This window comes from Geotrypetes seraphini, chromosome 19 (genome assembly GCF_902459505.1).
Source record: "Geotrypetes seraphini chromosome 19, aGeoSer1.1, whole genome shotgun sequence".
NCBI lineage: Eukaryota > Metazoa > Chordata > Amphibia > Gymnophiona > Dermophiidae > Geotrypetes > Geotrypetes seraphini.
The window spans coordinates 11787276-11802991 of NC_047102.1; the positions used below are offsets into that span (position 1 = coordinate 11787276).

Genomic DNA, 15716 nt, shown 5'->3' on the forward strand with positions numbered 1-15716 from the left:
GCACAATGTGCGGCGGCAGCGAAAAGGGCGAACAGAATGCTAGGAATTATAAATAAGGGGATCACGAACAGATCGGAGAAGGTTATCATGCCGCTGTACTGGGCCATGGTGCGCCCTCACCTGGGGTACTGCGTCCAGCACTGGTCACTGTACATGAAGAAGGACATGGTACTACTCGAAAGGGTCCAGGGAAGAATGACTAAGATGGTTACGGGGCTGGAGGAGTTGCCGTACAGCGAAAGATTAGAGAAACTCAGCCTTTTCTCCCTCCAACAGAGGAGATTGAGACGGGACATGATTGAAACATTCAAGGTACTGAAGGGAATAGACTTGGTGGAAAAGGACAGGTTGTTCACTCTCTCCAAGGTTAGGAGAACGAGAGGGCACTCTCTAAAATTGAAATGGGATAGATTCCGTATGAACGTGAGGAAGTTCTTCTTCACCCAGAGAGTGGTAGAAAACTGGAACGCTCTTCCGGAGTCTGTCATAGGGGAAAACACCCTCCAGGGATTCAAGACAAAGTTGGACAAGTTCCTGCTGAACCGGAATGTAAGCAGATAGGGCTAGTCTCTGACCAGAGGGCTGCCGCGTGAGAGGACTGCTGGGCACGATGGACCACTGGTCTGACCCAGCAGTGGCAGTTCTTATGTTCTTATAAAGTTCTATGACATCACAATGCAGCTGTAAAGAGTCTTAGCTTATAGGAAGAAGAGATGCAAATGCTAAGAGCCTTAGCCAATAGGGAGAGGAGGAGATACTGAATGCTGCAAATGGGCCATTTGGCCTTTATCTGCCATCATGTTACAATGTTTCTATAAAAAGAAACTCTCCAACAAGAAAGGATATCCAAAAAATACACACCTAAATTACATCCCAATGTCTACCCAGTACTACAGACATGCATTCATCAAAAAATGGAGAAAAGACCTCCGAGTCTACTAGGGGTGCAAAACAATCCCATACAGCCAAGCAATTCTCAAAATATCAACTTTGAGACAAGCAGACACATCCTTGGTCAAAAACTCCAAGATAAGTGGAAAAAATATCACACACTATCATATTATATTATAGTTAAATTATATTATATTAAAAAAAAAAGTCACACTTATCTTTGTAAATGTAGAATTTACAATAGTCTTCAAAGGGGTACTGAGATGTAGAAGCAGGACCAAACACACACAGTGGAGCATGAGCCAAAAACACAGCAGCTAAAAACTCATCACCGCTGCCAATATACCTCCACAGTTTCCAACAGGGATCCCTGTTTCGCGACCAAGCTTCATCAGGGAATTGAGTGTAAATAAACTCGCTTCACCTCCAATGTTTCTATAACCATAAAGTTCTATGACATCACAATGCAGCTGTAAAGAGACTTAAACTATAGGAAGAAGAGATGAAAATGTTAAGAGCCTTAGCCAATAGGGAGAGGAGGAGATAGTGGATGCTGTTGGATGGGTCATTTGGCCTTTATCTGCCATCATGTTACAATGTTTCTTTAATAGTTCTATGACATCACAAAGCAGCTGTAAAGAGCCTTAGCCTATAGGAAGAAGAGATGCAAATGTTAAGAGCCTTAGCCAATAGGGAGAGGAGGAGATAATGGATGCTGCTGGATGGGTCATTTGGCCTTTATCTGCCATCATGTTACAATGTTTCTTTAATAGTTCTATGACATCACAAAGCAGCTGTAAAGAGCCTTAGCCTATAGGAAGAAGAGATGCAAATGTTAAGAGCCTTAGCCAATAGGGAGAGGAGGAGATAATGGATGCTGCTGGATGGGTCATTTGGCCTTTATCTGCCATCATGTTACAATGTTTCTTTAATAGTTCTATGACATCACAAAGCAGCTGTAAAGAGCCTTAGCCTATAGGAAGAAGAGATGCAAATGTTAAGAGCCTTAGCCAATAGGGAGAGGAGGAGATAATGGATGCTGCTGGATGGGTCATTTGGCCTTTATCTGCCATCATGTTACAATGTTTCTTTAATAGTTCTATGACATCACAAAGCAGCTGTAAAGAGCCTTAGCCTATAGGAAGAAGAGATGCAAATGTTAAGAGCCTTAGCCAATAGGGAGAGGAGGAGATAATGGATGCTGCTGGATGGGTCATTTGGCCTTTATCTGCCATCATGTTACAATGTTTCTTTAATAGTTCTATGACATCACAAAGCAGCTGTAAAGAGCCTTAGCCTATAGGAAGAAGAGATGCAAATGTTAAGAGCCTTAGCCAATAGGGAGAGGAGGAGATAATGGATGCTGCTGGATGGGTCATTTGGCCTTTATCTGCCATCATGTTACAATGTTTCTTTAATAGTTCTATGACATCACAATGCAGCTGTAAAGAGTTGTAGCTTATAGGAAGAAGAGATGCAAATGTCAAGAGCCTTAGCCAATAGGGAGAGATAGAGATAATGGTTACTGCAGATGGGCAGACTAGATGGACCTTTTGGCCTTTATCTACCATCATGTTTAAAACCGACTCTTCTCCCAAGTTTTTGATACATGCGGTGATTGACTATCCACACGCTCTGCGTCTTTACTAGCATACTGTGTACCCTGTAACTAAGACAGTTCCTCATATCTTATTCAACAGCACATATAATTTACCTTTAGCCACCCATCTCTTTATCCTAATGAATTTCTCCTACCCAGCCTGGCCATCTAGATTTCTCAACTGCTCTTTCTTCCAGCTGCCTAGTAAGGTGCATAGTTAAGACTCGTTAGTTTAACGATGTATCATTTATACTCTGCTGGCATTTTATCATATTTTTATACTGTATATTTCTGATACTATGGGCTCCTTTTACGAAGGTGCGATAAGCGTTTTAGCTCTATAGCGCGCACTAGCCGTAAATCTACTGCCTGCTCAAAAGGAGGCGGTAGCGGCTAGCGCGCGCGGCAATTTAGCCTTCGTAAAAAGAGCCCTATATGACGTTGCTCCTGTTTCTTGAACTATTTCCAAGTTTACCTCATCGATTGAACGAGGGCTCTTCAAAACATTTCCGCACTTCCATATTTTCGCGGGAAATGGTTGGGGGCGGGAGAAGTGGTAAGAGGGCGTGTCATAGAATGTCAGGTGACCAGTCGGTCAAGCAAGCCGGCTCACCTTGCAGGTAGCGATGAAATTTGCTTTTGGAGGTACCTAATAAATAGCGTTTAAGAAAATAAAAGCGCGGAAACTTTTCGGAAGATCCTTCATATTTATGCGTGTACGTGATCATTGCACTACTGTTGTATTGTTAATTCAAACTTAAGTTTCATGCGAGCCTGCTGTGCGCCAACTTGGGTCTTCATAAAAGAGATCAATAAATCCCAATAAACTTAGGCTCTCTTTTACTAAGGTGCGATAACCGATTTAGCACACGTTAATCAATTTAACACATGCATGTTAGTCTATGGACACATTAGCGTTTAGCGTGTGCTAATTCGATTAATGCATCTTAGTAAAAGCAGGGGGGTTAAGGTTCGACTACGCCACATTTCATGAAGTCACTACTAACTCATCACTCAAGGCACCGATTTAGCGCATGCTAAATCAGTTAGCACGCCTTCGTAAAAAGGACCCCTTACTATGGAAGAACTCTATACTCCCATATGGAACGTCTTCAGTCACCATTTGCTTACCATGCGAGAACTCAGTGTAGCTAACTTGCTGGTCACCAACGTCTCTTTGCGTGGATCTTGTGAACGACATTGTCCGTACGATGCATAAATTCGACTCATTTGTAAGAGCAGAACTAGTTCTGCGAATATGAACTCTTTTGACAAAACCGAGAGCTCATCGATATGTCATTTATTCTGGCGTGGGTTTTTTTTTTTTTTTGGTGCTAATGAATTCTCTCTGTATTATATCTCTGGCAGTTATTGTAGGGGGTTCTATTGTGCTGCGATCGGGTATTCTCTCAGAATCACCCACGGAAGGATCTCGCTCTATAAATTTCATCGGCTGCCTTTTGATGGCAATAAATTGAGCAAAAATATTGCGTTTGCCATTTTAGTTCACCTGAATACCTAGAAATTAAGAGCTGTCGAACAAGATACGGGCGATACAATTTTACTGGAGTAACTCAATACCATCTGTGATCAGCTTTTTTTGAGAGCTATAATCCCTTCGTCATAGAAACAACCCCCACTCGGAGGCATTTAAAACCTTAATCAGTCAGATCTGAAAATCCGTTATTGCTTCCTTTTGAATACCTTTGCCCAAGTTCCCCCACTGACATTTAGAACGACATGGTTTACGTATAAATAACATAAGGTGTAAAAGCCATGGGCATCGTAGTCTTGTCATCAGTTTCACACTGTTTTTATGTTCAGCCATTCTCCTTTTAAATGATCTGATTTTATGTCCCATGTAGCATAATCAACATGGACAGATTATTAACATACACCACATGCCAAGAAGTGAGCCGTCTGCAAACATACGAGGAGGGTATATCGGAACGTAAACGCACAATACATTTAACGGCTGTAGTAGAAGTAATTGTGAGCAATTGAACGTATCACTTCTCCACATAGTCCCCGTGCAAGACTAGACGTTTTTGGCTGTTCCTGAAGCCAGGTGACCACCGCTTCCTTTACTTCATCACGCTTTGTTCTTTTGCTCTCCATGTCGCAGTGATGCGCCCATCGAGTTTTCAAGTTTATTTAAAATTTGATACAAACGCTTATAAAAAATTTCTAAGCAGTGTACATAATAAAATAGGGGGAAAGGTTAATATTTTAAAAATATAAACAAGTGCAACCTTGGACAATAGACAAACGGAGACGAGGGGGAAAGGATAATATTTTAAAATATAAACAAATTCATATAATGATTCAAAAGGTGTGATCGTGGCACCGAGGTACCCCCCCCCCCCCTCTTCAAACCCAGCATGCACCCAAAAAGAGGGAGAAAAAGCCTCAGACTGATGTAGCAGTATAAGACCAAAAGGTACCGATCAAAACTGCTTTTTTTTTTTTTTTTTTTTCAGTATCTTTATTAACAATTGCAAAGGAACATACATCCATGGGCAAACAGCCGGAACATAGCCATCGACAACAGTCGGGAACAACATAAAAGAGAAGGCCAATCAGAGAAATACACGGTACAAAGAAAAACCCCAGTAGTGCACGCCCATCACAATTGACATTTTGTGTTAAAACCCCCCCAAGCACTTTCACTAGCAAAAAAAACTCCTTCACAGAAAAGCTCAGGTTTCGAAAAGGGCAAAGTCACCCGGAGGCACGTTCAAGGACTTAGCTGACAAAAGACGACTTGAGCTCCAACGCTGTCACGGCTTCTCCAATCTTCCCCACAAGCGACCTTGTTTCACCAATGTTTGCCTCATCAGGGGAACAAACAATACAGCCTTGAAAAGTGCACACACGCCGAGACCAGCCCCAGACCAAAGGAAACAGACAAGAGCACTTGAAGCCCTCTCTCCAACACAGACCTCACTTCCGGTCCGAATCACCAAGTACAAACTTGGACAATAGAGGGGGCGCCACCATCCTGGGCGCTACTCACCATTGCTATGCCATTGACTGCACACTGTTCTTCCATAGTGCAATCTTGCAACGGAGTGCCCATGTTTGTCATATTTCTGTAATGTAATATCACAAATACTGCATCTGTCACATTTAACCCTTTCAGGACCAAGGGACATATTTGTCCCATAACTTTAAAATCCTATAAATTTTGATTGGGATAGTCTACAGTTCTAAATTTGATATGTACGGATTCCATATGATACTGCCTTTATGTAAACAAACTGGTTCCAACATTCATTCATTAGCGTCGTTGCCAGATTGACGAGAAGATTCACTTGCCACACTGTCCATAAGCCAGAAGTGTGATTTTTTAAAAAAAAAATAATGATATTTCACAAAAAAAATCAATTTTTTGGCATCTGCAAGCCCTTTTTACCATAAAAATGTCGTCAAAACCACAAAAATTGGCCTACGATCCTTATGGTCCTGAAAGGGTTAAAGAAGGTGATAGTGTGAGAGTGCCTTTTCAAGCATTGAGGATGATTATCAATACTAGGATGACAACATTAAAGGGGGGGATTCATCAATGGGTGCTAATTGTGGTAAGAGCGGTTAGCGTAGCTGGTTTTAAGAAAGGTTTGGACAAGTTCCTGGAGGAAAAGTCCATAGTCTGTTATTGAGAAAGACATGGGGGAAGCCACTGCTTGCCCTGGATTGGTAGCATGGAATGTTGCTACTCCTTGGGTTTTAGCCAGGCTAGGGACTTGGATTGGCCACTGAGAAGACCCCCTAGAGACCACTGAGAGGATGGGCTACTTATCCCAGTAGACCATTGGTCTGACCCAGTATGGCTATTCTTTTGCTCTTACGTGAGCCAAGTATAGGACAATCAAGCCATTGTGACATCACTGATGAGGTTGGCTCTGAGGCACTGTGGACTGAGGCATTATGACATCACAAGCTCAGCTCTGGAATGTTGCTCTCATTGGGGTTCCGGAATCTTGTTATTCTTTAGGATTGTGAATGGAATGTTGCTACTCCTTGGGTTTTGGCCAGGTACTAGTGGCCACTTTGAGAACGGACTACTGGGCTTGATGGACCATTGGTCTGACCCAATAAGGCTATTCTTATGTTCTCTTTCTCTAGTCGGTACCCTCCGATAGGAAGTATCCAAGAAGCTGATGGGTGAGCGTTGCCATTCCATGAGTTACCTGCAGCCATAAGTGGAAAAATAAATTCCATTCTGCCCACCTCTGAGCAGCTCCGTCTCTCAATATCCCAAATTCTCTGCTACAGATTTCCTCTATGTTAGCCGTGACTAGAAAGGAAACAACCCCATCTCTTTTTTTTTCTATTCCTTTCTTATCCAAATGTGGTTTTATTTCAGTTTTAAAGATTAATGTGGCCCTTCATGCAATATTTATGAACTGCAGACAGACCATAAAATAAATTACCTAGGATTACTATAGATGCTGCTTAAAAACCGCAGCGCCAGAGGCCAAAAGATACTTGGCCTTTTATAACCCGTTGGCGTGGTAGTCTTCCCCTTTTCTTACGCTTCAGAGAGTTTCGAGTTTATTAGGGCTCGATATGCCGTTTTAGTACCAACGTGGTTTACATGATAAAAGCAAACAAGGATAATTTAAAAACAAGGGACAGAACACATGTTGAAAATTTGAATTTTGTCAAGACATGGCACAGGAGGAAAAAGGGGAGGGTTAGAATTTGTAAAAAAAATTAAAAAAAATAAAAATTTGAGAAGGTAATGGGCAGAACGATATGGAGATGGGGAAGACTTAGGTGATCCATTTATCTAAATCTCAAAAGCATCCTTAAAGAGATAGGTTAGATTTTAAATGATTAAGAGTTAGTTTCCAGTCTTAAGTAGGAAGCATCGTTCATTTTCTGTTGGAGATGGCGGAGGTGGTGCCCTCCCTCTGCATTTTCCAGTGGGACAGAAAATACCCTCCCTATTCATAATATATCGCTGGTTTTCAAGTATGTTTCCTTTATTCTCACATTAGCAGTTTTCTTCACATGCTGGTTTTTTTAATTGGTGTCCAGTAGCCTTTGGAGAGGTGAGAATGACTAGAGAACAGAAATAGATAGGAAAGATAGGCAGCTGCCTGGAATGCCAGGCTGAGCTGTTACGAACCACACTGCCACCAGCCTTCAGGAGGCCTGGCATAACCAAGCAGTTTTTGCCATCAGTACATTGTCACCCTGAGTTGATACAGGGTGCCTAACAGTGGTGTAGCAAGGGTGAGAAGCGCCCAGAGCGGAGGTGACCGTCCCCTCATCTCCGCCCCCCACTGCTCCTTCCCCGTACCTCTAGTCAAGGTTGTTGCTCACAGAGGTTAACCACGTGCTCCTTGCAACTCTGTTGGCTCTCCCTCCGACGTCACCTCCTAGGCGCAGCACTCGGAAGCAACGTCAGCATGAAAGCCGATGGGGTTGTGACCACATTGTTGACCGCCACCAACTTCAACTAGAGGTATGGGGGAAGGGGCACACGCATGTTGACCGCCAACAACGTCAACTAGAAGTGTGGGGGGAAGGGAAGGGGGCGCACGCGTGTTGGCCGCCAACAACGTCAACTAGAGGTGTGGGAGAAGGGGCGCACGTGTGTTGACCGCCAACAACATCAACTAGAGGTGTGGGAGAAGGGGCGCACGTGTGTTGACCGCCAACAACGTCAACTAGAGGTGTGGGGGAAGGGGCGCACGTGTGTTGACCGCCAACAACGTCAACTAGAGGTGTGGGGGAAGGGGCGCACGTGTGTTGACCGCCAACAACTTCAACTAGAGGTGTGGGGGAAGGGGCGCACGTGTGTTGACCACCAACAACTTCAACTAGAGGTGTGGGGGAAGGGGCGCACGTGTGTTGACCGCCAACAACTTCAACTAGAGGTGTGGGGGAAGGGGCGCACGTGTGTTGACCGCCAACAACTTCAACTAGAGGTGTGGGGGAAGGGTTTTGAAAAGCCGTCCGGGGAAATCCGGACGTCTGGTAACCCTACTTCCAACATCACTTCCTTAAAATGGCCAAATTATACGCTAAACTTGACTCTCTGTATATCTAACTTTACCGAACACATGTAAATTCATAATCTGTTTGTCTATGCATTATGTATGTCAGCCTTGTAAACTGTTCTGAGCTCGTTGGGGAGGATGGGTTATGAAGCTAAGCAAATAAATCAAGAAATATGGCAGTGTCATTTAGTAAAGTGAGCCCCTGGAGCATCGCTGCAAGTGTCGGCCTCTGAAACAGCTCTTTTGTTTTCTATTTGCGCTGCTTGGCTCTCAATGTATTTGAACTGCGCAGGGTCTTCGGGAGAGTGGCAACGGCGAGAAGCGATTCAGCCACTCTTTAAAAAGGAAAGTGCTCAAAGTGAGGAGTGACTTGGGGGACATTTTCAGAGAGAATGCTCAGAGTGAGAAGTCACTCAGGATGTGTGAAGAGGAGAAAGCTGGCGACTGAAGTCCAACTACAGGTCCAAGACGACAAAAAAAACCAGACCAAACAAGAAGAGATGCTTTTCCCTCCAGCGTGTGTGGAGTCTATATTTAAAAAAAAAAAAAAAAAAAAAAAAGAGACAAAACTGGTGTGGATGTCAGGCCTGGAAGAAGTGCTGGAAAATAAGTCTGCATAAGTCAGAGAATTGTCCCTTTGTGTTTCTCGAGTGTCCCCTTACTAAATCGGGAACCTCATTGCTAAAACCCCAATACTTCCTTCCTCGTTGCTTATAATTCCGACAAAATGTTGTAAATCCGTGTTCAGATCGGATCCTAATTTAATTGATGTGAACCGCCTAGAACTCTTTGGGTATGGCGGTATACAAGAACATAATAATAATAATTGGTTGCCTGTTGTGCACGTGTTAAATTTAAGTTTGGCTGCCTGTCACAAGGTTTTCTTTGGTCTATCTCCTAGTTATTTGGTGGATTCCTTCTCTATTGCTCATTCGACTCGTATGCGAAGATCTCATGCTCTTTTTAAAAAACTTCCCTTCGATGAAGGGTTGTCCTTATAAAAAAGTTCCATCGACGTCTTCTTTCTTTTCAGGCAGCACTTTGGGACAAGGACTTGAAGTCTCTGTTTTTGAGTTCCGAGTCCTAGCACCATTTTCGAAAACAATTGAAGACATACTTGTTCCCTTAGGTATTGAAGTTGTCTGATTATTGTATTTACTATCTATTGTATTTACTGTTTCCCTTTATTGTAAACCGCCTAGAAGTCGCAAGATTGTTGGCGGTATATAAGAATAAAGTTATTATTATTATTATTATTATTATTATGCCGGTATAGAAGAATAAAGTTATTATATTATTCTTAAATAATGATTACCCTTAACGATTATATGGTTTTTTTAAAAAAATTTGTGCACCGCACAGAACTTACAAAATTAGAGTAGTTGCTTGAGCTTTTGAATATTTTAAAGAGGTAAAGGAGGCGAGGAAGGGAGGGCATGAATGTGACTTGGGGGGGAGGGAAGGTGCCGGCACCCCCACCAAAACAGCATCCAAGGTGGTCTGCCCCCCCACCCCCACCGTGCCACTGAATGCACCAAATCCCAAAGGAATTAAACGGGCTTCGGTGTACGTACCATAGCTCTGTAACAGGCCCTCTTAGTTTGAAAAATCGTTTAAACTCAAACTCAGAAAAATGTAGTTCTTACCTCTTTTCCTCTCGTATCTGCTTATCCGTGATTTAAAATGTTTTAAAAAGTATTAGTCACCCCTAATGTGATTTTATAACTAAGTTAGTTTTAGTGAATATATGTTTTTTTATGATTACTGTACACCGCCCAGGAGTCTGAAAAGGCAGTATAAAAAATTTTAAATAAAAAACTTGACCGGACAGTGGAACACAATCAAAGAGTATCCCAACAGTACGGCCATGAAAGTCATCTTATTCCCACCTGATAGAGCCCCAGGGGTCAGGAGACTGGTGCGCCAGTCTCTGCCTACCTTCCTGCCCAAACAGTACATCAAAACTCCTGCGTATTCAATTTGAATCTGAAGAAAAATCTATAATAGGAACCCAAGGCCTGCTTTACTCCAGGCCTATAGACAGCGTCGAGAACTGCACTATGCTGTCTCTCTGACTGAATCTTAAGTGTGGGTTGATGCTTTGGAATGGGGGGGGGGGGGGGTGTCGCTTGTTGGCATGAGTTTCTGACAATTAATTATCAGCACCCAGCAGCAGATGGGGGACGGGCACAGTCCTATCTCCCGCATTCTTTATAATTAGCATCTACATTTCAAAGGGAGAGCAACATTCAAATATTTTGACAGCGTGCTTTGATGTGTCTTCTGAGCTGTGAGCCAACTGCTAGGAAACAGCTGGAGAAACCAGAAGGAAAAAAAGCTGAATCAGGAGAAAGAGAGAAGAAGAGGAAGGAAGAGGGGAGAAGAAGCAGATCAAGAAGGAGATTTGGTAAGAGTTATACAATGGAAGGGGGCTAGCCTCTGTAGGAGATGAATCAGTAACAGACCTTACAGGTGGCATCTCCATGCCAGCATTCTTAGGTATTGCTTTAGTAATGATTTTCTCGTGGTTGGGCTTTGGATTTGGTACAATATTCCTATGGTCAGGTAGATTTGGAGGGGCATTTTTGATAGGACGTCTAAATTAAAGCACACACATAAATCCAGTACCAAACGATTCATTTTCAAAATTGCAAAATGTCTACCTTGTTTTTTTGAAGATGGATGTGTTAGTGCTCTGTGCATATATATATCTTTTTTTGGGGGGAACCCCCCCTCCCCCAACACATCCAAAAGAAAATCACACAGAACAAACCTTTAGGATGTAGGAGGAGCCGCACAGACATCCCAGCAGAGCAGTGGGGCACTGCAGTGAACTTTACATAAAAGGTCCCAGGTACACATCTCATCTTAGCCCCCTTACATTTTATGGTGAACCCACCTAAAACCCAATGTACTATGACCACCAGGCCCTGGTTAGGTTAATAGCGTCCCTAGTGGTCCACAGGTTTACTACATCGGGTGCGCTGCTCAATAAGGAGTCCAGCCCTACAGGCAAAGTATCAAACACAACCAAAAGAGATCTTGAAACCAGCCGCAAACACAACGCTGCGTTTCCAATCCTTGCTGCAGGATTCTTATTCAGGATTTTTATTTCATAATTGTCCAAAACCAAGTAGCAAAACACAAACAAAAACTTGTGGCAAAAATTCAGGTATATATTGTCAGCAGTTCAGGATATACAAATGTCACTGTGCCCTATCAGTTCAGCACAGCCTCCAGAAACTAGGCCCTGCCTGGGCCTAGGCCTTACTCCTGGCCCTCAAATCAGGCCTGCTCAAATCAGGTGCTCAAGTCCAGCAAATTAACTTATTACCATTCACAGTTTGGCTTTTCAACATACCCCAAAAACCCAAACGAAAATGTCCAAGAAGCCTTCAGCTCAACTCCTGAGCCGAGGCAGGAGAATTGTTAAGTTTGCCTTTCACTGCTCAATAAGGCTTTCATAAAATCCCGCCCAAGGTCTTGACAAACTTCTCCCCACACAAGTCTCAGTTCCTTCCGAATTCCTTCATTCAAAATACAATTCCACAAAGCTGAACATTTTCAAATTTCAAATTTATTAGGATTTTATATACCGCCTATCAAGGTTATCTAAGCGGTTTTTACAATCAGGTACTCAAGCACAAGAAGGTGCCCTGCCCCCACCTTGCATGAGGCTAAAGCAATGCTATGAGTTCATATAGCCAAGAGAAAAAAAAATTTAAAAATAAACTCTTTATATCTCAGTAACTGGCTATAACATAAGTCCTGGCAATTGAACACATTGTTCATTCAAGACCCCAAAACAGCAATGAAAAACAAAACAAAACTGTTCATAACAGTGACATGCTTTGAAAACTTTCAACAGAAAAAAACAAACACAGTTTTAAACTCAGTAGGCCTTACATGCTACACCAACTTCCATTGCTTCTGCTTCAAAAAATTCTTCCTCCAAAGATTCCATTTGTTCCTCCCGGGGTAGAGCTTCAGCTTCCAGGCTTGGAACTATTTCCTCCACTTCCATGGGGTCCAGACCATTAACTTGCGGCAGGTGGGCTATGCTGCAGAGAGACAACCATCCCTTCTCCCTGTCCTCTGTAACTTGAGAAGCAAACACTGCTGGCTTTTCAGCAGGGGATGCCACGCCCTATTCTCTGTGTGCCTGCTCTGCCCTGAGGCTCTCCTGAGCTCCCTCCTGTGGATGTCCGGGAAAGTGCAAGGCTTTCTAAAGGAGGGATTCTGCCTGCACTTTATGTTTATGGGTTTAGACGAGACAATCTTCTAGTGCTAGGTTGAGTCTCCATTTCTTCTACCTCAGAACTATCAGAGAAGAGCTCATTCTCTGGAAGGTTCTCTTCAGTGTACTTAGGGAACCTAGGCTGTTGTAGTTTTCTGGGCTTGGGAATAACATTTCTGGCTTTAGTTCTGTCTTTCTTAGGGTTTTTAAATGGGAACATGTCAGGCACGGTGTCTGACTGGTCACAGTACCCAACTATACACCACACCAATCAGGGCCCTCTAAGGGGGGGGGGGTGCGAGGTTGCTGCCCGTGTCAGCATCGACGCTCACTCTGACAACACTTCTTGGTGGAATGAGACATTATGACATCACAATCTCAGCTCTGCTTCACACTACTACCATGAATTATTTCTAGAGCATTACCAGACGTACGCAACGCTAGACAGAGTCACAAAGAAGACAGTCCCTGCTCGAAAGAGCTTACAATCTAAATAGACAAGACAGACAAACAGGCTGTCAGGGATACAGTTAAGGGGAACGGTTAATCAGCTGGCTGGGTTGGAGGGTAGAGGAGTAAGATTAAAGATTGAAGGCTATGTCAAAAAGGTGGGTTGTCAGTCTGCTTTTAAACAAGGGAAGGGGCTTGACGGACAACGTCAAGGTAATTTATTCCAGGCATAGGGGGCAGCTAGATGAAAGGAACGAAGTCTGGAATTGGCAGTGGAGGAGAAGGGTACAGCTAAGAGTGGCTGATCTGAGGAACGGAGTTCTCTGGGAGGTATATAAGGAGAGAGAAGAGAGGAGAGATATTGAGGGGCAGAAGAATGAACACACTTGTAGGTCAGCAATAGGAGCTTGAACTGTATACGAAGGCGGGTAGGGAGCCAGTGAAGTGATTTAAGGAGAGGGGTGACGTGCTAGTGCTCTGGATTAGACTCCATTTTCTTGTCCCTCGTTGTTACCTCATTTCAGATTATTTCTCTCTTTGGCTTTTTCCTTCTGATTGCGTTTCTCCACCTCACCCATCTCCCTATTTCCGAATCATGCGGCTGAGATGAAAGGAATGAAAAGGGCCCACTTTTGGTCAGGCTGAATAATTCATGCACCGACGGGGGTTTGTTTGCTCGAGGAGAGATGCTATCTGTTTACGAGTATACCGCTTTCAAGCCCTCTCTTCCAAGAAATCATCTATGCTGGCAGTGCTGCTTGGAACTAATCAGGTCTTCTTGTGACAGAAGAGCTTGTAAAGCATGGAAAATGCTCTATGCCCATTCCCTGAGGCATTTAGCTCCACAGTTGACAGATTCTATCCCTGTGCCATTCCTCTGAGTCATCCAGTCGTACTGCTATTTATCATTTCTATAGCGCTGAAAAGGCGAACGCAGCGCTGTACATTTAACATACAATAGACGGTAAGCTCAGAAGAGCTTACAATCTAATTTTGACAGACGGGACATCTCAGGGTTGGGGAAAATGATAGAGTGGGTCTAGGTATCCTACAGCAGTGAGTGGGAGTTAAGCGTTGAAAGCCGTTTCAAAAAAAGTGGGCTTTTAGCTTGGATTTCAATACTGCTAGGGACGGAGCATGACGTATTGATTCAGGCAGCCAGTTCCAGGCATAAGGTGAGTTTTTCCCGCTGTAGGAATTAAAAGGGATTGGTGGAGAGGTGCAGGGCGACGGGGTAGGGCGAGGTGCTAAAGACGGGACCTCGGAGGACTCGGCATCTTCCTGGGTCCTTTGAGGCGGCTTTTCTCGCACACCCACCCTTGAGGTTTGGCCAAGGGCAGGTTAGAGAGAGAAGGCGGTTATCCCGAGCTATTGGCTGCTGGGGCTCAGCTGGGGATAAGCGGTGGACCAGCTGGGAGCAGTGCCTGTGGGTCGGGTGACCCAAGTTAAAGGAGCATGGAGGGATGTGTCACCGCCCCCCCCCCTCCAACCTTTGCTGACATGGCAGGGTCGGGGGCCACAAAATGTTAAGTGTTAATGTTTGTAGCTCGGGAAACTGTTTTTGGTTGCATTGCTAGTTTGTTAAGTATGGTTGTTAATAAACAGATCTGTGGCTATTACACCCATAAGAGAGTGGTGTGTATCTATGTGGGAAAAAGGGGGTTGCAAAGGGGGATAATGGATGCAACCAGGCCTGTCCAGATCCTGCTGTTGTAGAGAGCATGTGCTCAGTTCCTCTTGGTTCCCTTCTGTTCCCTACTTAATATGCATAGCTTGAAACAAAACCCTGGCATTAGAGAGAACTGATTTACTACCATTTCAATAAAAAATCACCTTGCCTAAATATATCCAACTGTGAAAAAGTATTGGTGTGAAGAAAAATATATTGGTGTTAAATTAAAATTCATTGGTTATAAAAAAAAAACAACAACCCCCAAAACAACCCATAACAATTACTAGTACCCATGAAAAGATATAAGATGAAGTAAAAATCTGCTGCTTTGCATATAAATATCCTGGAGAAGATGGGTAAGAACAGCAAAAAGATGGAAGGGGCAGAAAGATAGAGCCGTCTCAATGGGCGACCTTAACAAGGGGCTGAATGGCCCAAGTTGGTCACCCATGGAGAGAGGCTTGGTAGGGGCGAGAGGAGGGTAGAGGTAGGGGTCGGCAGGAAATGCAAGAGCGGCTTGGCTTCCAGCCGATAAACCAGAAGTGTGATAGGAAGGGAGAGCAAGGCATCATGGAAGAGGAGGGTGGGAACCTGTATCCCCTAGGTGGTGTATTTGGGTAGGGAGGTGGGACGCCTGGGGCATAATCCCGAGCTACAATGCTTTATGGCTCATCAGAAGATGAGTGGTTATTTGAAAACGAGCTCAGGTGAATGGTTACCCCTTGGGTCAGGCGACCCTAAAGGGGGCAGTGAGGTCCATGTCTACCCCCAGGCTTGGCAGGAATATTCTTTGAAGCAGGCAACCCTGAATGGGGGCATGTCTTGCTGACATGGCAGGGTCAGGGGACTACAGTT

General features: G+C 43.9%; 1 protein-coding gene across 11 annotated transcripts in view; it reads right to left on the reverse strand.

Moving 5' to 3' along the window:
- The window catches only part of CHST1 (carbohydrate sulfotransferase 1), a 144528-nt gene extending 131853 nt beyond the window's left edge, over window positions 1–12675 (reverse strand). For 5 of the 11 annotated variants that reach the window (XR_004537652.1, XR_004537651.1, XR_004537655.1 and 2 more), the window contains exon 1: window positions 12409–12673. The gene's annotated coding sequence lies outside the window, so the exon portion shown is untranslated. Of the gene's footprint in view, window positions 1–12408 lie in introns of all 11 variants that reach the window. The other 6 variants (XR_004537662.1, XR_004537659.1, XR_004537654.1 and 3 more) reach the window with 3 other exon arrangements.
- Window positions 12676–15716: the final 3041 nt, after the last annotated feature.